Raw genomic sequence first — 25,034 nt, forward strand, 5'->3', positions numbered from 1 at the left:
AAAGCTGTAACTCTGAGAGATGATTTCACAGAACACAAAGAAGTTTCTCAGAAGGCTTCTTTCTGTTTGTTATCGGAGGATATTTACTTTGGCCCTATAGTCTTCAAAGGGATCCGAAATATCTGTTCTCCGATTCCACAGAAATAAGGCTAGCAAAGAGATCCACGAAATACACATGTAACTCTGTGAGATGAATTAACAGAACACTAAGCAGTTTCTCAGAAAGCTTCTTTCCAGATTTCTTCTGAGGATATTTCCTTTTTCAACGTAGCCCTCTATGGGCTTCCAAATATCACTTTGCCAATTCCACAAGACTGTCTTAGCAAATGGCTTCTTGAGCGGAAAGCTGTAACTCTGTGAGGTGATTTCACAAAACACAAAGAAGTTTCTCAGAAATCTTCTTTCTCTTTGTTATCAGAGGATATTTCCTTTGGCTCCAGAGCCCTCAAAGGGATCCGAAATATCTGTTCTTAGATTCCTCAGAAATAAGACTAGTAAATAGATCCACAAAACACAGATGTAAGTCTGTGAGATGAATTAACAGAACACTAAGCAGTTTCTCAGAAAGCTTCTTTCCAGATTTCATCTGAGGATATTTCCTTTTTCACCATAGCCCTCTATGGGCTTCCAAATATCAGTTTGCCAATTCCACAAGTACTGTCTTAGCGTAAGGCTTCTTGAGGGGAAAGCTGTAACTCTGTGAGATGATTTCACAGAACACAAAGAAGTGTCCCAGAAAGCTACTTTCTCTTTTTTATGGAGGATATTTCCATTGGCCCTATAGTCTTCAAAGGGATCCGAAATATCTGTTCTCAGATTCCACAGAAATAAGGCTAGAAAGGAGATCCATGAAATACACATGTAACTCTGTGAGATGAATTAACAGAGCACTAAGCAGTTTCTCAGAAAGCTTCTTTCCAGATTTCATCTGAGGATATTTCCTTTTTCTCTATAGCCCTCTATGGGCTTCCAAATATCACTTTGCCAATTCCACAAGAACTGTCTTAGCGAAAGGCTTCTTGGGGGGAAAGCTGTAACTCTGTGAGATGATTTCACAGAACACAGAGAAGTTTTTCAGAAAGCTTCTTTCTCTTTTTTATCGGAGGATATTTCCTATGGCCTTATGGTCTTCAAAGGGATCCGAAATATCTGTTCTCAGATTCCTCGGAAATAAGGCTAGAAAAGAGATCCACGAAATACACATGTAACTCTGTGAGATGAATTAACAGAACACTAAGCAGTTTCTCAGAAACCTCTTTCCAGATTTCATCTGAGGATATTTCCTTTTTCACCATAGCCCTGTATGGGCTTCCAAATATCACTTTGCCAATTCCACAGGAACTGTCTTAGCGAAAGGATTTTTGAGGGGAAAGCTGTAACTCTGTGAGATGATTTCACAGAACACAAAGAAGTTTCTCAGAAAGCATCTTTCTCTTTGTTATCGGAGGATATTTCCTTTGGCCCTATAGTCTTCAAAGGGATCCGATATATCTGTTCTCCGATTCCACAGAAACAAGGCTAGCAAAGAGATCCACGAAATACACATGTAACTCTGTGAGATGAATTAACAGAACACTAAGCAGTTTCACAGAAAGCTTCTTTCCAGATTTCATCTGAGGATATTTCCTTTTTCACCATAGCCCTCTATGGGCTTCCAAATATCACGTTGCCAATACCACAAGAACTGTCTTAGCAAAAAGCTTCTTGAGGGGAAAGCTGTAACTCTGTGAGATGATTTCACAGAACACAAAGAAGTTTCTCAGAAATCTTGTTCCTCTTTGTTATCGGAGGATATTTCCTTTGGCCCTAGAGCCTTCAAAGGGATCCGAAATATCTGTTCTCAGATTCCACAGAAATAAGGCTAGCAAAGACATCCACGAAATACACATGTAACTCTGTGAGATGAATTAACAGAACACTAAGCAGTTTCACAGAAAGCTTCTTTCCAGATTTCATCTGAGGTTATTTCCTTTTTCACCGTAGCCCTCTACGGGCTTTCAAATATCACTTTGCCAATTCCCCAAGAACTGTCTTAGCAAAAGGCTTCTTGAGGAGAAAGCTGTAACTCTGTGAGATGATTTCACAGAACACAAAGAAGTTTCTTAGAAATCTTCTTTCTCTTTGTTATCGTAGGATATTTCCTTTGGCCCTATAGTCTTCAAAGGGATCCGAAATATCTGTTCTCAGATTCCACAGAAATAAGGCTAGCAAAGAGATCCACGAAATACACAAGTAACTCTGTGAGATGAATTAACAGAACACTAAGCAGATTCTCAGAAAGCTTCTTTCCAGATTTCATCTGAGGATATTTCCTTTTTCACCATAGCCCTCTACTGGCTTCCAAATATCACTTTGCCAATTCCACAGGAGCTGTCTTAGCGAAAGGCTTCTTGAGGGGAAAGCTGTAACTCTGTGAGATGATTTCACAGAACACAAAGAAGTTTCTCAGAAAGCTTCTTTCTCTTTGTTATCGGAGGATATTTCCTTTGGCCCTAGATTCTTCAAAGGGATCCGAAATATCTGTTCTCAGATTCCTCAGAAAGAAGGCGAGAAAAGAGATCCACGAAATACACCTGTAGCACTGTGAGATGAATTAACAGAACACTAAGCAGTTTCTCAGAAAGCTTCCTTCCAGATTTTATCTGAGGATATTTCCTTTTTCACCATAGCCCTATGGGCTTCCAAATATCACTTTGCCAATTCCAAAGGAACTGTCTTAGCGAAAGGCTTCCAGAGGGGAAAGCTGTAACTCTGTGAGATGATTTCACAGAACACAAAGAAGTTTCTCAGAAAGCTTCTTTCTCTTTGTTATCGGAGGATATTTCCTTTGGCCTTATGGTCTTCAAAGGGATCCGAAATATCTGTTCTCATATTCCTCAAAAATAAGGCTAGAAAAGAGATCCACGAAATACACAGGTAACTCTGTGAGATGAATTAGCAGAACACTAAGCAGTTTCTCAGAAAGCTTCTTTCCAGATTTCATCTGAGGATATTTCCTTTTTCACCATAGTCCTCTATGGGCTTCCAAATATCACTTTGCCAATTCCACAGGAACTGTCTTAGCGAAAGGCTTCTTGAGGGGAAAGCTGTAACTCTGTGAGATGATTTCACAGAACACAAAGAAGTTTCTCAGAAAGCTTCTTTCTCTTTGCTATCGGAGGATATTTCTTTGGCCCTATAGTTTTCAAAGGGATCCGAAATATCTGTTCTCAGATTCCACAGAAATGAGGCTAGCAAGGAGATCCACGAAATGCCCATATAACTCTGTGAGATGAATTAACAGAATACTAAGCAGTTTCTCTGAAAGCTTCTTTCCAGATTTCATCTGAGGATATTTCCTTTTTCAACGTAGCCCTCTATGGGCTTCCAAATATCAGTTTGCCAATTCCACAAGAACTGTCTTAGCGAAAGGCTTCTTGAGGGGAAAGCTGTAACTCTGTGAGATGATTTCACAGAACACAAAGAAGTTTCTCAGAAAGCTTCTTTCGCTGTGTTATCCGAGGATATTTCCTTTGGACCTAGAGTCTTCAATGGGATCCGAAATATCTGTTATCAGATTCCACAGAAATAAGGCTAGCAAAGAGATCAACGAAATACACATGTAACTCTGTGAGATGAATAAACAGAACACTAAGCAGATTCTCAGAAAGCTTCTTTCCAGATTTCATCTGAGGATATTTCCTTTTTCACCAAAGCCCTCTAAGGGATTCCAAATATCACGTTGCCAATTCCACAAGAACTGTCTTAGCGAAAGGCTTCTTGAGGAGAAAGCTGTAACTCTGTGAGATGATTTCACAGAACACAAAGAAGTTTATCAGAAAGCTTCTTTCTCTTTGTTATCGGAGGATATTTCCTTTGGCCCTAGAGTCTTCAAAGGGATCCGAAATATCTGTTCTCAGATTCCACAGAAATTTGGCTAGCAAAGAGATCCACGAAATACACATGTCACTCTGTGAGATGAATTAACCGAACACTAAGCAGTTTCTCAGAAAGCTTCTTTCCAGATTTCATCTGAGGATATTTCCTTTTTCACCGTAGCCCTCTTTGGGCTTCCAAATATCACTTTGCCAATTCCACAAGAACTGTCTTAGCGAAAGGCTTCTTGAGGGGAAAGCTGTAACTCTGTGAGATGATTTCACAGAACACAAAGAAGTTTCTCAGAAAGCTTCTTTCTCTCTGTTATCGGAGGATATTTCCTTTGGCCCTATTGTCTTCAAAGGGATCCGAAATATCTGTTCTCAGATTCCAAAGAAATAAGGCTAGCAAAGAGATCCACGAAATACACATGTAACTCTGTGAGATGAATTAACAGAACACTAAAGAGTTTCTCAGAAAGCTTCTTTCCAGATTTCATCTGAGGATATTTCCTTTTTTGCCATAGCCCTCTATGGGCTTCCAAATATCACTTTGCCAATTCCACAAGAACTGTCTTAGCGAAAGGTTTCTTGAGGGGTAAGCTGTAACTCTGTGAGATGATTTCACAGAACACAAAGAAGTTTCTCAGAAAGCTTCTTTCTCTTTGTTATCGGAGCATATTTCCTTTGGCCCTATTGTCTTCAAAGGGATCTGAAATATCTGTTCTCAGATTCCTCAGAAATAAGGCTAGAAAAGAGATCCACGAAATACACATGTAACTCTGTGAGATGAATTAACAGAACGCTAAGCAGTTCCTCAGAAAGCTTCTTTCCAGATTTCATCTGAGGATATTTCCTTTTTAACCATAGCCCTCTATGGGCTTCCAAATATCACTTTGCCAATTCCACAAGAACTGTCTTAGCGAAAGGCTTCTTGAGGGGAAAGCTGTACCTCTGTGAGTTGATTTCACAGAACACAAAGAAGTTTCTCAGAAAGCTTCTTTCTCTTTGTTATCGGAGGATATTTCCTTTGGCCGTATAGTCTTCAATGGGATCCGAAATACCTGTTCTCACATTCCGCAGAAATGAGGCAAGCAAAGAGATCCACGAAATACAGATGTAACTCTGTGAGATGAATTAACAGAACACTAAGCAGTTTCTCAGAAATCTTCTTTCCAGATTTCATCTGAGGAGATTTCCTTTTTCACCATAGCCCTTTATGGGCTTCCAAATATCACTTTGCCAATTCCACAAGAACAGTCTTAGTGAAAGGCTTCTTGAGGGGAAAGCTGTAACTCTGTGAGATGATTTCACAGAACACAAAGAAGTTTCTCTGAAAGCTTCTCTCTCCTTGTTATCGGAGGATATTTCCCTTGGCCCTAGAGTCGTCAAAGGGATCCGAAATATCTGTTCTCAGATTCCTCAGAAATAAGGCTAGAAAAGAGATCCACGACATACACATGTAACTCTATGAGATGAATTAACAGAACACTAAGCAGTTTCTCTGAAAGCTTCTTTCCAGATTTCATCTGAGGATATTTCCTTTTTCAACGTACCCCTCTATGGGCTTCCAAATACCACTTTGCCAATTCCACAGGAAGTGTCTTAGCGAAAGGCTTCTTGAGGGGAAAGCTGTAACACTGTGAGATGATTTCCCAGAACACAAAGAAGTTTCTCAGAAAGGTTCTTTCTGTTTGTTATCGGAGGATATTTCCTTTGGCCCTATAGTCTTCAAAGGGATCCGAAATATCTGTTCTCAGATTCCACAGAAATAAGGCTAGAAAAGAGATCCACGAAATACACATGTAACTCTGTGAGATGAATTAACAGAACACTAAGCAGTTTCCCAGAAAACTTCTTTCCAGATTTCATCTGAGGATATTTCCTTTTTCAACATAGCCCTCAAAGGGCTTCCAAATATCACTTTGCCAATTCCACAGGAACTGTCTTAGCGAAAGGCTTCTGGAGGGGAAAGCTGTAACTCTGTGAGATGATTTCACAGAACAGAAAGCAGTTTCTCAGAAAGCTTCTTTCTCTTTGTTATCGGAGGATATTACCTTTGGCCCTATAGTCTTCAAAGGGATCCGATATATCTGTTCTCAGATTCCACAGAAATAAGGCTAGCAAAGAGATCCACGAAATACACATGTAACTCTGTGAGATGAATTAACAGAACACTAAGCAGTTTCACAGAAAGCTTCTTTCCAGATTTCATCTGAGGATATTTCCTTTTTTGCCATAGCCCTCTATGGGCTTCCAAATATCACTTTGCCAATTCCACAAGAACTGTCTTAGCGAAAGGTTTCTTGAGGGGTAAGCTGTAACTCTGTGAGATGATTTCACAGAACACAAAGAAGTTTCTCAGAAAGCTTCTTTCTCTTTGTTATCGGAGCATATTTCCTTTGGCCCTATTGTCTTCAAAGGGATCTGAAATATCTGTTCTCAGATTCCTCAGAAATAAGGCTAGAAAAGAGATCCACGAAATACACATGTAACTCTGTGAGATGAATTAACAGAACGCTAAGCAGTTTCTCAGAAAGCTTCTTTCCAGATTTCATCTGAGGATATTTCCTTTTTCACCATAGCCCTCTATGGGCTTCCAAATATCACTTTGCCAATTCCACAAGAACTGTCTTAGCGAAAGGCTTCTTGAGGGGAAAGCTGTAACTCTGTGAGTTGATTTCACAGAACACAAAGAAGTTTCACAGAAAGCTTCTTTCTCTTTGTTATCGGAGGATATTTCCTTTGGCCGTATAGTCTTCAATGGGATCCGAAATACCTGTTCTCACATTCCGCAGAAATGAGGCAAGCAAAGAGATCCACGAAATACAGATGTAACTCTGTGAGATGAATTAACAGAACACTAAGCAGTTTCTCAGAAATCTTCTTTCCAGATTTCATCTGAGGAGATTTCCTTTTTCACCATAGCCCTTTATGGGCTTCCAAATATCACTTTGCCAATTCCACAAGAACAGTTTTAGCGAAAGGCTTCTTGAGGGGAAAGCTGTAACTCTGTGAGATGATTTAACAGAACACAAAGAAGTTTCTCTGAAAGCTTCTCTCTCTTTGTTATCGGAGGATATTTCCCTTGGCCCTGGAGTCTTCAGAGGGATCCGAAATATCTGTTCTCAGATTCCTCAGAAATAAGGCTAGAAAAGAGATCCACGAAATACACATGTAACTCTGTGAGATGAATTAACAGAACACTAAGCAGTTTCTCAGAAAGCTTCTTACCAGATTTCATCTGAGGATATTTCCTTTTTCACCAAAGCCCTCTAAGGGCTTCCAAATATCACTTTGCCAATTCCACAAGAACTGTCTTAGCGAAAGGCTTCTTGAGGAGAAAGCTGTAACTCTGTGAGATGATTTCACAGAACACAAAGAAGTTTATCAGAAAGCGTCTTTCTCTTTGTTATCGGAGGATATTTCCTTTGTCCCTATAGTCTTCAAAGGGATCCGAAATATCTGTTCTCAGATTCCACAGAAATGAGGCTACCAAAGAGATCCACGAAATACACATGTAACTCTGTGAGGTGAATTAACAGAACACTAAGCAGTTTCTCAGAAAGCTTCTTTCCAGATTTCATCTGAGGATATTTCCTTTTTCACCATAGCCCTCTACGCGCTTCCAAATATCACTTCGCCAATTCCTCAAGAACTGTCTTAGCGAAAGTCTTCTTGAGGGGAAATCTGTAACTCTGTGAGATGATTTCACAGAACACAAAGAAGTTTCTCAGAAAGCTTCTTTCTCTTTGTTATCGGAGGATAATTCCTTTGACCCTACATTCTTCAAAGGGATCCGAAATATCTGTTCTCAGATTCCAAAGAAATAAGGCTAGCAAAGAGATCCACGAAATACAGATGTAACTCTCTGAGATGAATTAACAGAACACTAAGCAGTTTCTCACAAAGCTTCTTTCCAGATTTCATCTGAGGATATTTCCTTTTTCACCATAGACCTCTATGGGCTTCCAAATATCACTTTGCCAATTCCACAGGAACTGTCTTAGCGAAAGGCTTCTTGAGGGGAAAGCTGTAACTCTGTGAGATGATTTCACAGAACACAAAGAAGTTTCTCAGAAAGCTTCTTTCTCTTTGTTATCGGAGGATATTTCCTTTGGCCCTATAGTCTTCAAAGGGATCCGAAGTATCTGTACTCAGATTCCACAGAAATAAGGCTAGCAAAGATACCCACGAAATACACATGTAACTCTGTGAGATGAATTAACAGAACACTAAGCAGTTTCTCAGAGAGCTTCTTTACATATTTCATCTGAGGATATTTCCTTTTTCACCATAGCCCTTTCCTGGCTTCCAAATATCACTTTGCCAATTCCACAGGAACTGTCTTAGCGAAAGGCTTCTTGAGGGGAAAGATGTAACTCTGAGAGATGATTGCACAGAACACAAAGAAGTTTCTCAGACAGCTTCTTTCTCTTTTTTATCGTAGGTTATTTCCTTTGGCCCTATAGTCTTCAAAGGGATCCGAAATATCTCTTCTCTGATTCTACAGAAATAAGGCTAGCAAAGAGATCCACGAAATACACATGTAACTTTGTGAGATGAATTAACAGAACACTTAGCAGTTTCTCAGAAAGCTTCTTTCCAGATTTCATCTTAGGATATTTCCTTTTTCACCAGAGCCCTCTATGGGTTTCCAAATATCACTTTGCCATTCCACAAGAACTGTCTTAGCGAAAGGCTTCTTGAGGGGAAAGTTGTAACTCTGTGAGGTGATTTCACAGAACACAAAGAAGTTTCTCAGAAAGCTTCTTTCTCTTTTTTATCGGAGGATATTTCCTTTGACCCTAGAGTCTTCAAAGGGATCCGAAATATCTGTTCTCGGATTCCTCAGAAATAAGGCTAGAAAAGAGATCCACGAAATACACATGTAACTCTGTGAGATGAATTAACAAAACACTGAGCAGTTTCTCAGAAAGTTTCTTTCCAGATTTCATCAGAGGATATTTCCTTTTTCACCGTAGCCCTTTACTGGCTTCCAAATATCACTTTACCAATTCCACAGGAACTGTCTTAGAGAAAGGCTTTTTGAGGGGAAAGCTGTAATTCTGTGAGATGATTTCACAGAACACAAAGAAGTTTCTCAGAAAGCTTCTTTCTCTTTGTTATCGGAGGATATTTCCTTTGGCCCTATAGTCTTCAAAGGGATCCGAAATATCTGTTCTCAGATTCGTCAGAAATAAGGCTAGAAAAGAGATCCACGAAATACACATGTAACTCTGTGAGATGAATTAACAGAACACTAAGCAGTTTCTCAGAAAGCTTCTTTCCAGATTTCATCTGAGGATATTTCCTTTTTCACCATAGCCCTCTATGGGCTTCCAAATATCACTTTACCAATTCCACAGGAACGGTCTTAGCGAAAGGCTTCTTGAGGCGAAAGCTGTATCTCTGTGAGATGATTTCACAGAGCACAAAGAAGTTTCTCAGAAAGCTTCTTTCTCTTTGTTTTCAGAGGATATTTCCTTTGGCCCTATAGTCTTCAAAGGGATCCGAAATATCTGTTCTCAGATTCCACACAAATAAGGCTAGCGAAGAGATGCACGAAATACACATGTAACTCTGTGAGATGAATTAACAGAACACTAAGCAGTTTCTCAGAAAGCTTCTTTCCAGATTTCATCTGAGGATATTTCCTTTTTCACCATAGCCCTCTACGGGCTTCCAAATATCACTTTGCGAATTCCACAAGAACTGTCTTAGCGATAGGCTTCTTGAGGGGAAAGCTGTAACTCTGTGAGATGATTTCACAGAACACAAAGAAGTTTCTCAGAAAGCTTCTTTCTCTTTGTTTTCGGAGGATATTTCCTTTGGCCCTATAGTCTTCAAAGGGATCCGAAATATCTGTTCTCAGATTCCACAGAAATAAGGCTAGCAAAGAGATCCACGAAATACACATGTAACACTGTGAGATGAATTAACAGAACACTAAGCAGTTTCTCAGAAAGCTTCTTTCCAGATTTCATCTGAGGATATTTCCTTTTTCACCAAAGCCCTCTAAGGGCTTCCAAATATCACTTTGCCAATTCCACAAGAGCTGTCTTAGCGAAAGCCTTCTTGAGGAGAAAGCTGTAACTCTGTGAGATGATTTCACAGAACACCAAGAAGTTTATCAGAAAGCGTCTTTCTCTTTGTTTTCGGAGGATATTTCCTTTCGCCCTATAGTCTTCAAAGGGATCCGAAATATCTGTTCTCTGATTCCACAGAAATGAGGCTACCAAAGAGATCCAGGAAATACACATGTAACTCTGTGAGGTGAATTAACAGAACACTAAGCAGTTTCTCAGAAAGCTTCTTTCCAGATTTCATGTGAGGATATTTCCTTTTTCACCATAGCCCTCTACGCGCTTCCAAATATCACTTCGCCAATTCCTCAAAAACTGTCTTAGCGAAAGTCTTCTTGAGGGGAAATCTGTAACTCTGGAGATGATTTCACAGAACACAAGGAAGTTTCTCAGAAAGCTTCTTTCTCTTTGTGATCGGAGGATATTTCCTTTGGCCCTATAGTCTTCAAAGGGATCCGAAATATCTGCTCTCAGATTCCAAAGAAATAATCCTAGCAAAGAGATCCACGAAATACAGATGTAACTCTCTGAGATGAATTAACAGAACACTAAGCAGTTTCTCAGAAAGCTTCTTCCAGATTTCATTTTGGATATTTCCTTTTTCACCATATCCCTCTATTGGCTTCCAAATATCACTTTGCCAATTCCACAGGAACTGTCTTAGCGAAAGTCATCTTGAGGGGAAAGCTGTAACTCTGTGAGATGATTTCACAGAACACAAAGAAGTTTCTCAGAAAGCTTCTTTCTCTTTGTTATCGGAGGATATTTCTTTTGGCCCTATAGTCCTCAAAGGGATCCGAAATATCTGTTCTCAGATTCCACAGAAATAAGGCTAGCAAAGAGATCCACGATATACAAATGTAACTCTGTGAGATGAATTAACAGAACACTAAGCAGTTTCTCAGAAAGCTTCTTTCCAGATTTCATCTGAGGATATTTCCTTTTTCACCGTAGCCCTTTACTGGCTTCCAAATATCACTTTACCAATTCCACAGGAACTGTCTTAGCGAAAGGCTTTTTGAGGGGAAAGCTGTAGTTCTGTGAGATGATTTCACAGAACACAAAGAAGTTTCTCAGAAAGCTTCTTTCTCTTTGTTTTCAGAGGATATTTCCTTTGCCCCTGTAGTCTTCAAAGGGATCCGAAATATTTGTTCTCAGATTCCACAGAAATAAGGCTAGCAAAGAGATCCACGAAATACACATGTAACACGGTGAGATGAATTAAGAGAACACTAAGCAGTTTCTCAGAAAGCTTCTTTCCAGATTTCATCTGAGGATATTTCCTTTTTCACCAAAGCCCTCTAAGGGCTTCCAAATATCACTTTGCCAATTCCACAAGAGCTGTCTTGGCGAAAGGTTTCTTGAGGAGAAAGCTGTAACTCTGTGAGATGATTTCACAGAACACCAAGAAGTTTATCAGAAAGCGTCTTTCTCTTTGTTATCGGAGGATATTTCCTTTCGCCCTATAGTCTTCAAAGGGATCCGAAATATCTGTTCTCAGATTCCACAGAAATGAGGCTACCAAAGAGATCCAGGAAATACACATGTAACTCTGTGAGGTGAATTAACAGAACACTAAGCAGTTACTCAGAACGCTTCTTTCCAGATTTCATCTGAGGATATTTCCTTTTTCACCATAGCCCTCTATGGGCTTCCAAATATCACTTTGCCAATTCCACAAGAACTGTCTTAGCGAAAGGCTTCTTGACGGGAAACCTGTAACTCTGTGAGATGATTTCACAGAACATAAAGAAGTTTCTCAGAAAGCTTCTTTCTCTTTGTAATCGGAGGATATTTATTTTGGCCCTATAGTCTTCAATGGGATCCGAAATATCTGTTCTCAGATCCCAAAGAAATAAGGCTAGCAAAGAGAACCACGAAATACACATGTAACTCTGTGAGATGAATTAACAGAACACTAAGCAAATTCTCAGAAAGCTTCTTTCCAGATTTCATCTGAGGATATTTCCTTTTTCACCAATGCCCTCTAAGGGCTTCCAAATATCACTTTGCCAATTCCATAAGAACTGTCTTAGCGAAAGGCTTCTTGAGGAGAAAGCTGTAACCCTGTGAGATGATTTCACAGAACACAAAGAAGTTTATCAGAAAGCTTCTTTCTCTTTTTTATCGGAGAATATTTCCTTTGGCCCTATACTCTTCAAAGGGATCCGAAATATGTGTTCTCAGATTCCAAAGAAATAAGGGTAGCAAAGAGATCCACGAAATACACATGTAACTCTGTGAGATGAATTAACAGAACACTGAGCAGTTTCTCAGAAAGCTTCTTTCCAGATTTCATCTGAGGATATTTCCTTTTTCGCCATAGCCCTCTATGGGCTTCCAAATATCACTTTGCCAATTCCACAGGAACTGTCTTAGCGAAAGGCTTCTTGAGGGGAAAGCTGTAACTCTGTGAGATGATTTCACAAAACACAAAGAAGTTTCTCAGAAAGCTTCTTTCTCTTTGTTATCGGAGCATATTTCCTTTGGCCCTATTGTCTTCAAAGGGATCTGAAATATCTGTTCTTAGATACCTCAGAAATAAGGCTAGAAAAGAGATCCACGAAATACACATGTAACTCTGTGAGATGAATTAACAGAACACTAAGCAGTTTCTCAGAAAGCTTCTTTCCAGATTTCATCTGAGGATATTTCCTTTTTCACCACAGCCCTCTACTGGCTTCCAAATATCACTTTGCCAATTCCACAGGAGCTGTCTTAGCGAAAGGCTTCTTGAGGGGAAAGCTGTAACTCTGTGAGATGATTTCACAGAACACAAAGAAGTTTCTCAGAAAGCTTCTTTCTCTTTGTTTTCGGAGGATATTTCCTTTGGCCCTATAGTCTTCAAAGGGATCCGAAATATCTCTTCTCAGATTCCACAGAAGTGAGGCTAGCAAAGAGATCCACGAAATACAAATGTAACTCTGTGAGATGAATTAACAGAACACTAAGCAGTGTCTAAGAAAGCTTCTTGCCAGATTTCATCTGAGGATATTTCCTTTTTCACCATACGCCTCTATGGGCTTCCAAATATCACTTTGCCAATTCCACAAGAACTGTCCTAGCGAAGGGCTTCTTGAGGGGAAAGATGTAACTCTGTGAGATGATTTCACAGAACACAAAGAAGTTTCTCAGAAAGCTTCTTTCTCTTTGTTATCGGAGAATATTTCCTTTGGCCCTATAGTCTTCAAAGGGATCCGAAATATCTGTTCTCAGAACCTCAGAAAGAAGGCTAGGAAAGAGATCCACGAAATATCCTGTAACACTGTGAGGTGAATTAACAGAACACTAAGCAGTTTCTCAGAAAGCTTCCTTCCAGATTTCATCTGAGGATATTTCCTTTTTCACCATAGCCCTATGGGCTTCCAAATATCACTTTGCCAATTCCAAAGGAACTGTCTTAGCGAAAGGCTTCCAGAGGGGAAAGCTGTAGCTCTGTGAGATGATTTCACAGAACACAAAGAAGTTTCTCAGAAAGCTTCTTTCTCTTTGTTATCGGAGGATATTTCCTTTGGCCTTATGGTCTTCAAAGGGATCCGAAATATCTGTTCTCATATTCCTCAAAAATAAGGCTAGAGAAGAGATCCACGAAATACACATGTAACTCTGTGAGATGAATTAACAGAACACTAAGCAGTTTCTCAGAAAGCTTCTTTCCAGATTTAATCTGAGGATATTTCCTTTTTCACCATAGTCCTCTATGGGCTTCCAAATATCACTTTGCTATTCCACAGGAACTGTCTTATCGAAAGGCTTCTTGAGGCGAAAGCTGTAACTCTGTGAGATGATTTCACAGAACACAAAGAAGTTTCTCAGAAAGCTTCTTTCTCTTTGTTATCGGAGGATATTTCTTTGGCCCTATAGTCTTCAAAGGGATCCGAAATATCTGTTCTCAGATTCCACAGAAATGAGGCTAGCAAAGAGATCCACGAAATGCCCATATAACTCTGTGAGATGAATTAACAGAACACTAAGCAGATTCTCAGAAAGCTTCTTTCCAGATTTCATCTGAGGATATTTCCTTTTTCACCAAAGCCCTCTAAGGGCTTCCAAATATCACCTTGCCAATTCCACAAGAACTGTCTTAGCGAAAGGCTTCTTGAGGAGAAAGCTGTAACTCTGTGAGATGATTTCACAGAACACAAAGAAGTTTATCAGAAAGCTTCTTTCTCTTTGTTATCGGAGGATATTTCCTTTGGCCCTAGAGTCTTCAAAGGGATCCGAAATGTCTGTTCTCAGATTCCTCAGAAATAAGACTAGCAAAGAGATCCACGAAATACACATGTAACTATGTGAGATGAATTAACAGAACACTAAGCAGTTTCACAGAAAGCTTCTTTCCAGATTTCATCTGAGGATATTTCCTTTTTCACCGTAGCCCTCTACGGGCTTTCAAATATCACTTTGCAAATTTCCCAAGAACTGTCTTAGCGAAAGGCTTCTTGAGGAGAAAGCTGTAACTCTGTGAGATGATTTCACAGAACACAAGGAAGTTTCTCAGAAAGCTTCTTTCTCTGTGTTGTCGGAGGATATTTTCTTTGGCCCTATAGTCATCAAAGAGGTCCCAAATATCTGTTCTCACATTCCAAAGAAATAAGGCTAGCAAAGAGATCCACGAAATACACATGTAACTCTGTGAGATGAATTGACAGAACACTAAGCAGTTACTCAGAAAGCTTCTTTCCAGATTTCATCTGAGGATATTTCCTTTTTCACCAGAGCCCTCTATGGGCTTCCAAATATCACTTTGCCAATTCCACAGGAACTGTCTTAGCGAAAGGCTTCTTGAGGGGAAAGCTGTAACTCTGTGAGATGATTTCACAGAACACAAAGAAGTTGCTCAGAAAGCTTCTTTCTCTTTTTTATCGTAGGATATATTCTTTGGCCTTATGGTCTACAAAGGGATCCCAAATATCTGTTATCAGATTCAACAGAAATAAGGCTAGCAAAGATATCCACGAAATACACATGTAACTCTGTGAGATGAATTAACAGAACACTAAGTAGTTTCACAGAAAGCTTCTTTCCAGATTTCATCTGAGGATATTTCCTTTTTCACTGTAGCCCTCTACGAGCTTTCAAATATCACTTTGCCAATTCCCCAAGAACTGTCTTAGCAAATGGCTTCTTGAGGAGAAAGCTGTGACTCTGTGAGATGATTTCACAGAACACAAACAAGTTTCCTAGAAAGCTTCTTTCTCTTTGTTATCGTAGGATATTTCCTTTGGCCCTAGAGGCTTCAAAGGGATCCGAAATATCTGTTCTCAGATTCCTCAGAAATAAGGCTAGCAAAGAGATCCACGAAATACAGATGTAACACTGTGAGATGAATTAACAGAACACTAAGCAGTTTCTCAGAAAGCTTCCTTCCAGATTTCATCTGAGGATATTTTCTTTTTCACCATAGCCCTCTATGGGCTTCCCAATATCACTTTGCCAATTCCACAAGAACTGTCTTAGCGAAAGGCTTCCAGAGGGGAAAGCTGTAACTCTGTGAGATGATTTCACAGAACACAAAGAAGTTTCTCAGAAAGCTTCTTTCTCTTTGTTATCGGAGGATATTTCTTTGGCCCTATAGTCTTCAAAGGGATCCGAAATATCTGTTCTCAGATTCCACAGAAATGAGGCTAGCAAAGAGATCCACGAAATGCCCATGTAACTCTGTGAGGTGAATTAACAGAACACTAAGCAGTTTCTCAGAAAGCTTCTTTCCAGATTTCATCTGAGGATATTTCCTTTTTCACCATAGCCCTCTATGGGCTTCCAAATATCACTTTGCCAATTCCACAAGAACTGTATTAGCGAAAGGCTTCTTGACGGGAAATCTGTAACTCTGTGAGATGATTTCACAGAACACAAAGAAGTTATCAGAAAGCTTCTTTCTCTTTGTAATCGGAGGATATTTATTTTGGCCCTGTAGTCTTCAATGGGATCCGAAATATCTCTTCTCAGATTCCACAGAAATAAGGCTAGGAAAGAGATCCACGAAATACACATGTAACTCTGTGAGATGAATTAAGAGAACACTAAGCAGATTCTCACAAAGCTTCTTTCCAGATTTCATGTGAGGATATTTCCTTTTTCACCAAAGCCCTCTAAGGGCTTCCAAATATCACTTTGCCAATTCCACAAGAACTGTCTTAGCGAAAGGCTTCTTGAGGAGAAAGCTGTAACCCTGTGAGATGATTTCACAGAACACAAAGAAGTTTATCAGAAAGCTTCTTTCTCTTTGTTATCGGAGAATATTTCCTTTGGCCCTATAGTCTTCAAAGGGATCCGAAATATCTGTTCTCAGATTCCAAGGAAATAAGGGTAGCAAAGAGATCCACGAAATACACATGTAACTCTGTGAGATGAATTAACAGAACACTGAGCAGTTTCTCAGAAAGCTTCTTTCCAGATTTCATCTGAGGATATTTCCTTTTTCGCCATAGCCCTCAATGGGCTTCCAAATATCACTTTGCCAATTCCACCAGAACTGTCTTAGCGAAAGGCTTCTTGAGGGGAAAGCTGCAACTCTGTGAGATGATTTCACAAAACACAAAGAAGTTTCTCAGAAAGCTTCTTTCTCTTTGTTATCGGAGCATATTTCCTTTGGCCCTATTGTCTTCAAAGGGATCTGAAATATCTGTTCACAGATTCCTCAGAAATAAGGCTAGAAAATAGATCCACGAAATACACATGTAACACTGTGAGATGCATTAACAGAACACTAAGCAGTTTCTCAGAAAGCTTCTTTCCAGATTGCATCTGAGGATATTTCCTTTTTCACCACAGCCCTCTAGTGGCTTCCAAATATCACTTTGCCAATTCCACAGGAGCCGTCTTAGCGAAAGTCTTCTTGAGGGGAAAGCTGTAACTCTGTGAGATGATTTCACAGAACACAAAGAAGTTTCTCAGAAAGCTTCTTTCTCTTTGTTTTCGGAGGATATTTCCTTTGGCCCTATAGTCTTCAAAGGGATCCGAAATATCTGTTCTCAGATTCCACAGCAGTGAGGCTAGCAAAGAGATCCACGAAATACACATGTAACTCTGTGAGATGTATTAACAGAACACTAAGCAGTTTCTCAGAAAGCTTCTTTCCAGATTTCATCTGAGGATATTTCCTTTTTCACCATACGCCTCTATGGGCTTCCAAATATCACTTTGCCAATTCCACAAGAACTGTCTTAGCGAAAGGCTTCTTGAGGGGAAAGATGTAACTCTGTGAGATGATTTCACAGAACACAAAGAAGTTTCTCAGAAAGCTTCTTTCTCTTTGTTATCGGAGAATATTTCCTTTGGCCCTTGAGTCTTCCAAGGGATCCGAAATATCTGTTCCCAGATTCCTCAGAAAGAAGGCTAGAAAAGAGATCCACGAAATACACATGAAAGTCTGTGAGATGAATTAACAGAACACTAAGCAGTTTCTCAGAAAGCTTCTTTCCAGATTTCATCTGAGGATATTTCCTTTTTCACCATAGCCCTCTACTGGCTTCCAAATATCACTTTGCCAATTTCACAGGAGCTGTCTTAGCGAAAGGCTTCTTGAGGGGAAAGCTGTAACTCTGTGAGGTGATTTCACAGAACACAAAGAAGTTTCTCAGAAAGCTTCTTTCTCTTTGTTATCGGAGGATATTTCCTTTGGCCCTATAGTCTTCAAAGGGATCCGAAATATCTGTTCTCAGATTCCTCAGAAAGAAGGCTAGAAAAGAGATCCACGAAATACACCTGTAGCACTGTGAGATGAATTAACAGAACACTAAGCAGTTTCTCAGAAAGCTTCCTTCCAGATTTCATCTGAGGATATTTCCTTTTTCACCAAAGTCCTCTATGGGCTTCCAAATATCACCTAGCCATTTCCACAAGAACTGTCTTAGCGAAAGGCTTCCAGAGGGGAAAGCTGTAACTCTGTGAGATGATTTCACAGAACACAAAGAAGTTTCTCAGAAAGCTTCTTTCTCTTTGTTATCGAAGGATATTTCTTTGGCCCTATAGTCTTCAAAGGGATCCGAAATATCTGTTCTCAGATTCCACAGAAATGAGGCTAGCAAAGAGATCCACGAAATGCCCATGTAACTCTGTGAGGTGAATTAACAGAACACTAAGCAGTTTCTCAGAAAGATTCTTTCCAGATTTCATCTGAGGATATTTCCTTTTTCACCATAGCCCTCTATGGGCTTCCAAATATCACTTTGCCAATTCCCCAAGAACTGTATTAGCGAAAGGCTTCTTGACGGGAAAGCTGTAACTCTGTGAGATGATTTCACAGAACACAAAGAAGTTTCTCAGAAAGCTTCTTTCTCTTTGTAATCGGAGGATATTTATTTTGGCCCTGTAGTCTTCAATGGGATCCGAAATATCTGTTCTCAGATTCCACAGAAATAAGGCTAGCAAAGAGATCCACGAAATACACATGTAACTCTGTGAGATGAATTAACAGAACACTAAGCAGATTCTCAGAAAGCTTCTTTCCAGATTTCATCTGAGGATATTTCCTTTTTCACCAAAGCCCTCTAAGGGCTTCCAAATATCACTTTGCCAATTCCACAAGAACTGTCTTAGCGAAAGGCTTCTTGAGGAGAAAGCTGTAACCCTGTGAGATGATTTCACAGAACACAGAGAAGTTTATCAGAAAGCTTCTTTCTCTTTGTTATCGGAGAATATTTCCTATGGCCCTATAGTCTTCAAAGGGATCCGAAATATCTGTTCTCAGATTCCAAAGAAATAAGGGTAGCAAAGAGATCCATGAAATACACATGTAACTCTGTGAGGTGAATTAACAGAACACTGAGCAGTTTCTCAGAAAGCTTCTTTCCAGATTTCATCTGAGGATATTTCCTTTTTCGCCATAGCCCTCAATGGGCTTCCAAATATCACTTTGCCAATTCCACAGGAACTGTCTTAGCGAAAGGCTTCTTGAGGGGAAAGCTGTAACTCTGTGAGATGATTTCACAAAACACAAAGAAGTTTCTCAGAAAGCTTCTTTCTCTTTGTTATCGGAGCATATTTCCTTTGGCCCTATTGTCTTCAAAGGGATCTGAAACATCTGTTCTCAGATTCCTCAGAAATGAGGCTAGAAAAGACATCCACGAAATACACATGTAACTCTGTGAGATGAATTAACAGAACACTAAGCAGTTTCTCAGAAAGCTTCTTTCCAGATTTCATCTGAGGATATTTCCTTTTTCACCACAGCCCTCTAGTGGATTCCAAATATCACTTTGCCAATTCCACAGGAGCTGTCTTAGCGAAAGGCTTCTTGAGGGGAAAGCTGTAACTCTGTGAGATGATTTCACAGAACACAAAGAAGTTTCTCAGAAAGCTTCTTTCTCTTTGTTTTCGGAGGATATTTCCTTTGGCCCTATAGTCTTCAAAGGGATCCGAAATATCTGTTCTCAGATTCCACAGAAGTGAGGCTAGCAAAGAGATCCACGAAATACACATGTAACTCTGTGAGATGAATTAACAGAACACTAAGCAGTTTCTCAGAAAGCTTCTTTCCAGATCATCTGAGGATATTTCCTTTTTCACCATACGCCTCTATGGGCTTCCAAATATCACTTTGCCAATTCCACAAGAACTGTCTAAGCGAAAGGCTTTTTGAGGGGAAAGATGTAACTCTGTGAGATGATTTCACAGAACACAAAGAAGTTTCTCAGAAAGCTTCTTTCTCTTTGTTATCGGAGAATATTTCCATTGGCCCTTGAGTCTTCCAAGGGATCCGAAATATCTGTTCCCAGATTCCTCAGAAAAAGGCTAGAAATGAGATCCACGAAATACACATGTAACTCTGTGAGATGAATTAACAGAACACTAAGGAGTTTCTCAGAAAGCTTCCTTCCAGATTTCATCTGAGGATATTTCCTTTTTCACCATAGTCCTCTATGGGCTTCCAAATATTACTTTGCCAATTCCACAGGAACTGTCTTAGCGAAAGGCTTCTTGAGGGGAAAGCTGTAACTCTGTGAGATGATTTCACAGAACACAAAGAAGTTTCTCAGAAAGCTTCTTTCTCTTTGTTATTGGAGGATATTTCTTTGGCCCTATAGTCTTCAAAGGGATCCGAAATATCTGTTCTCAGATTCCACAGAAATGAGGCTAGCAAAGAGATCCACGAAATGCCCATAAAACTCTGTGAGATGAATTAACAGAACACTAAGCAGTTTCTCTGAAAGCTTCTTTCCAGATTTCATCTGAGGAGATTTCCTTTTTCAACGTAGCCCTCTATGGGCTTCCAAATATCAGTTTGCCAATTCCACAAGAACTGTCTTAGCGAAAGGCTTCTTGAGGGGAAAGCTGTAACTCTGTGAGATGATTTCACAGAACACAAAGAAGTTTCTCAGAAAGCTTCTTTCTCTTTGTTATCGGAGGATATTTTCTTTGGACCTAGAGTCTTCAAAGGGATTCGAAATATCTGTTCTCAGATTCCACAGAAACTTGGCTAGCAAAGAGATCCACGAAATACACATGTCACTCTATGAGATGAATTAACCGAACACTAAGCAGTTTCTCAGAAAGCTTCTTTCCAGATTTCATCTGCGGATATTTCCTTTTTCACCATAGCCCTCTAAGGGCTTCCAAATACCACTTTGCCCATTCCACAGGAACTGTCTTAGCGAAAGGCTTCTGGAGGGGAAAGCTGTAACTCTGTGAGATGATTTCACAGAACACAAAGCAGTTTCTCAGAAAGCTTCTTTCACTTTGTTATCGGAGGATATTTCCTTTGGCCCTATAGTCTTCAAAGGGATCCGATATATCTGTTCTCAGATTCCACAGAAATAAGGCTAGCAAAGAGATCCACGAAATACACATGTAACTCTGTGAGATGAATTAACAGAACACTAAGCAGTTTCACAGAAAGCTTCTTTCCAGATTTCATCTGATTATATTTCCTTTTTCACCGTAGCCCTCTACGGGCTTTCAAATATCACTTTGCCAATTCCCAAGAACTGTCTTAGCGAAAGGCTTCTTGAGGAGAAAGCTGTAACTCTGTGAGGTGATTTCACAGAACACAAAGAAATTTCTCAGAAAGCTTCCTTGTCTGTGTTATCGGAGGATATTTTCTTTGGCCCTATAGTCATCAAAGAGGTCCCAAATATCTGTTCTCACATTCCAAAGATATAAGGCTAGCAAAGAGATCCACGAAATACACAAATAACTCTGTGAGATGAATTGACAGAACACTAAGCAGTTTCTCAGAAAGCTTCTTTCCAGATTTCATCTGAGGATATTTCCTGTTTCACCGTAGCCCTCTATGGGCTTCCAAATATCACTTTGCCAATTCCACAGGAACTGTCTTAGCGAAAGGTTTCTTGAGGGGAAAGCTGTAACTCTGTGAGATGATTTGACAGAACACAAAGAAGTTTCTCAGAAAGCTTCTTTCTCTTTTTTATATTAGGATATTTCCTCTGGCCCTATAGTCTTCAAAGGGATCCGAAATATCTGTTCTCAGATTCCAAAGAAATGAGGCTAGCAAAGAGATCCACGAAATACACATGTAACTCTGTGAAATGAATTAACACAACACTAAAGAGTTTCTCAGAAAGCTTCTTTCCAGATTTCATCTGAGGATATTTCCTTTTTCAACGTAGCCCTCTATGGGCTTCCAAATATCACTTTGCCAATTCCACAGGAACTGTCTTAGCGAAAGGCTTCTTGAGGGGAAAGCTGTAACTCTGTGAGATGATTTCACAGAACGCAAAGAAGTTTCTCAGAAAGCTTCTTTCTCTTTGTTATCGGAGGATATTTCCTTTGGCCCTAGAGTCTTCAAAGGGATCCGAAATATCTGTTCTCAGATTCCTGAGAAATATGGCTAGAAAAGAGATATACGAAATACACATGTAACTCTGTGAGATGAATTAACAGAACACTAAGCAGTTTCTCAGAAAGCTTCTTCCAGATTTCATCTTTGGATATTTCCTTTTTCACCATATCCCTCTATTGGCTTCCAAATATCACTTTACCAATTCCACAGGAACTGTCTTAGCGAAAGTCATCTTGAGGGGAAAGCTGTAACTCTGTGAGATGATTTCACAGAACACAAAGAAGTTTCTCAGAAAGCTTCTTTCTCTTTGTTATCGGAGGATATTTCTTTTGGCCCTATAGTCTTCAAAGGGATCCGAAATATCTGTTCTCAGATTCCACAGAAATAAGGCTAGCAAATAGATCCACGATATACACATGTAACTCTGTGAGATGAATTAACAGAACACTAAGCAGTTTCTCAGAAAGCTTCTTTCCAGATTTCATCTGAGGATATTTCCTTTTTCACCGTAGCCCTTTACTGGCTTCGAAATATCACTTTACCAATTCCACAGGAACTGTCTTAGCGAAAGGCTTCTTGAGTGGAAAGCTGTAACTCTGTGAGTTGATTGCACAGAACACAAAGAAGTTTCTCAGTAAGCTTCTTTCTCTTTGTTATCGTAGGATATTTCCTTTGGCCCTTTAGTCTTCAAAGGGATCCGAAATATCTCTTCTCAGATTCTACACAAATAAGGCTAGCAAAGAGATCCACGAAATACACATGTAACCCTGTGAGATGAATTAACAGAACACTTAGCAGTTTCTCAGAAAGCTTCTTTCCAGATTTCATCTGAGGATATTTCCTTTTTCACCATAGCCCTCTATGGGTTTCCAAATATCATTTTGCCATTCCACAAGAACTGTCTTAGCGAAAGGCTTCTTGAGGGGAAAGTTGTAACTCTGTGAGGTGATTTCACAGAACACAAAGAAGTTTCTCAGAAAGCTTCCTTCTCTTTGTTATCGGAGGATATTTCCTTTGGCCCTAGAGTCTTCAAAGGGATCCGAAATATCTGTTCTCAGATTCCTCAGAAACAAGGCTAGAAAAGAGATCCACGAAATACACATATAACTCTGTGAGATGAATTAACAGAACACTAAGCAGTTTCTCAGAAAGCTTCTTTCCAGATTTCATCTGACGATATTTCCTTTTTCACCATAGCCCTCTACTGGCTTCCAAATATCAATTTGCCAATTCCCCAGGAACTGTCTTAGCGAAAGGCTTCTTGAGGGGAAAGCTGTAACTCTGTGAGATGATTTCACTGAACACAAAGAAGTTTCTCAGAAAGCTTCTTTCTCTTTGTTATCGGAGGATATTTCCTTTCACCCTAGAGTCTTCAAAGGGATCCGAAATATCTGTTCTCAGATTCCTGAGAAATAAGGCTAGAAAAGAGATATATGAAATACACATGTAACTCTGTGAGATGAATTAACAGAACACTAAGCAGTTTCTCAGAAAGCTTCTTCCAGATTTCATCTTTGGATATTTCCTTTTTCACCATATCCCTCTATTGGCTTCCAAATATCACTTTGCCAATTCCACAAGAACTGTCTTAGCGAAAGGCTTCTTGAGGGGAAAGCTGTAACTCTGTGAGATGATTTCACAGAACACAAAGAAGTTTCTCAGAAAGCTTCTTTCTCTTTCTTATCGGAGGATATTTCTTTTGGCCTTATACTCTTCAAAGGGATCCGAAATATCTGTTCTCAGATTCCACAGAAATAAGGCTAGCAAAGAGATCCACGATATACACATGTAACTCTGTGAGATGAATAAACAGAACACTAAGCAGTTTCTCAGAAAGCTTCTTTCCAGATTTCATGTGAGGATATTTCCTTTTTCACCGTAGCCCTTTACTGGCTTCCAAATATCACTTTACCAATTCCACAGGAACTGTCTTAGCGAAAGGCTTTTTGAGGGGAAAGCTGTAATTCTGTGAGATGATTTCACAGAACACAAAGAAGTTTCTCAGAAAGCTTCTTTCTCTTTGTTATCGGAGGATATTTCCTTTGGCCCTAGAGTCTTCAAAGGGATCCGAAATATCTGTTCTCAGATTCGTCAGAAATAAGGCTAGAAAAGAGATCCACGAAATACACATGTAACTCTGTGAGATGAATTAACAGAATACTAAGCAGTTTCTCAGAAAGCTTCTTTCCAGATTTCATCTGAGGATATTTCCTTTTTCACCACAGCCCTCTACTGGCTTCCAAATATCACTTTACCAATTCCACAGGAACTGTCTTAGCGAAAGACTTCTTGAGGCGAAAGTTGTATCTCTGGGAGATGATTTCACAGAGCACAAAGAAGTTTCTCAGAAAGCTTCTTTCTCTTTGTTTTCAGAGGATATTTCCTTTGTCCCTATAGTCTTCAAAGGGATCCGAAATATCTGTTCTCAGATTCCACAGAAATAAGGCTAGCAAAGAGATCCACGAAATACACATGTAACACTGTGAGATGAATTAACAGAACACTAAGCAGTTTCTCAGAAAGCTTCTTTCCAGATTTCATCTGAGGATATTTCCTTTTTCACCAAAGCCCTCTAAGGGCTTCCAAATATCACTTTGCCAATTCCACAAGAACTGTCTTAGCGAAAGGCTTCTTGAGGAGAAAGCTGTAACTCTGTGAGATGATTTCACAGAACACCAAGAAGTTTATCAAAAAGCGTCTTTCTCTTTGTTATCGGAGGATATTTCCTTTCGCCCCATAGTCTTCAAAGGGATCCGAAATATCTGTTCTCAGATTCCACAGAAATGAGGCTACCAAAGAGATCCAGGAAATACACATGTAACTCTGTGAGGTGAATTAACAGAACACTAAGCAGTTTCTCAGAAAGCTTCCTTCCAGATTTCATGTGAGGATATTTCCTTTTTCACCATAGCCCTCTACGCGCTTCCAAATATCACTTCGCCTATTCCTCAAAAACTGTCTTAGCGAAAGTCTTCTTGAGGCGAAATCTGTAACTCTGGAGATGATTTCACAGAACACAAGGAACTTTCTCAGAAAGCTTCTTTCTCTTTGTGATCGGAGGATATTTCCTTTGGCCCTATAGTCTTCAAAGGGATCCGAAATATCTGCTCTCAGATTCCAAAGAAATAATCCTAGCAAAGAGATCCACGAAATACAGATGTAACTCTCTGAGATGAATTAACAGAACACTAAGCAGTTTTTCACAAAGCTTCTTTCCAGATTTCATCTGAGGATATTTCCTTTTTCACCATAGCCCTCTGTGGGCTTCCAAATATCACCTTGCCAATTCCACAGGAACTGTCTTAGCGAGAGGCTTCTTGAGGGGAAAGATGTAACTCTGTGAGATGA

Source organism: Macaca mulatta, chromosome 9 (genome assembly GCF_049350105.2).
Source record: "Macaca mulatta isolate MMU2019108-1 chromosome 9, T2T-MMU8v2.0, whole genome shotgun sequence".
NCBI lineage: Eukaryota > Metazoa > Chordata > Mammalia > Primates > Cercopithecidae > Macaca > Macaca mulatta.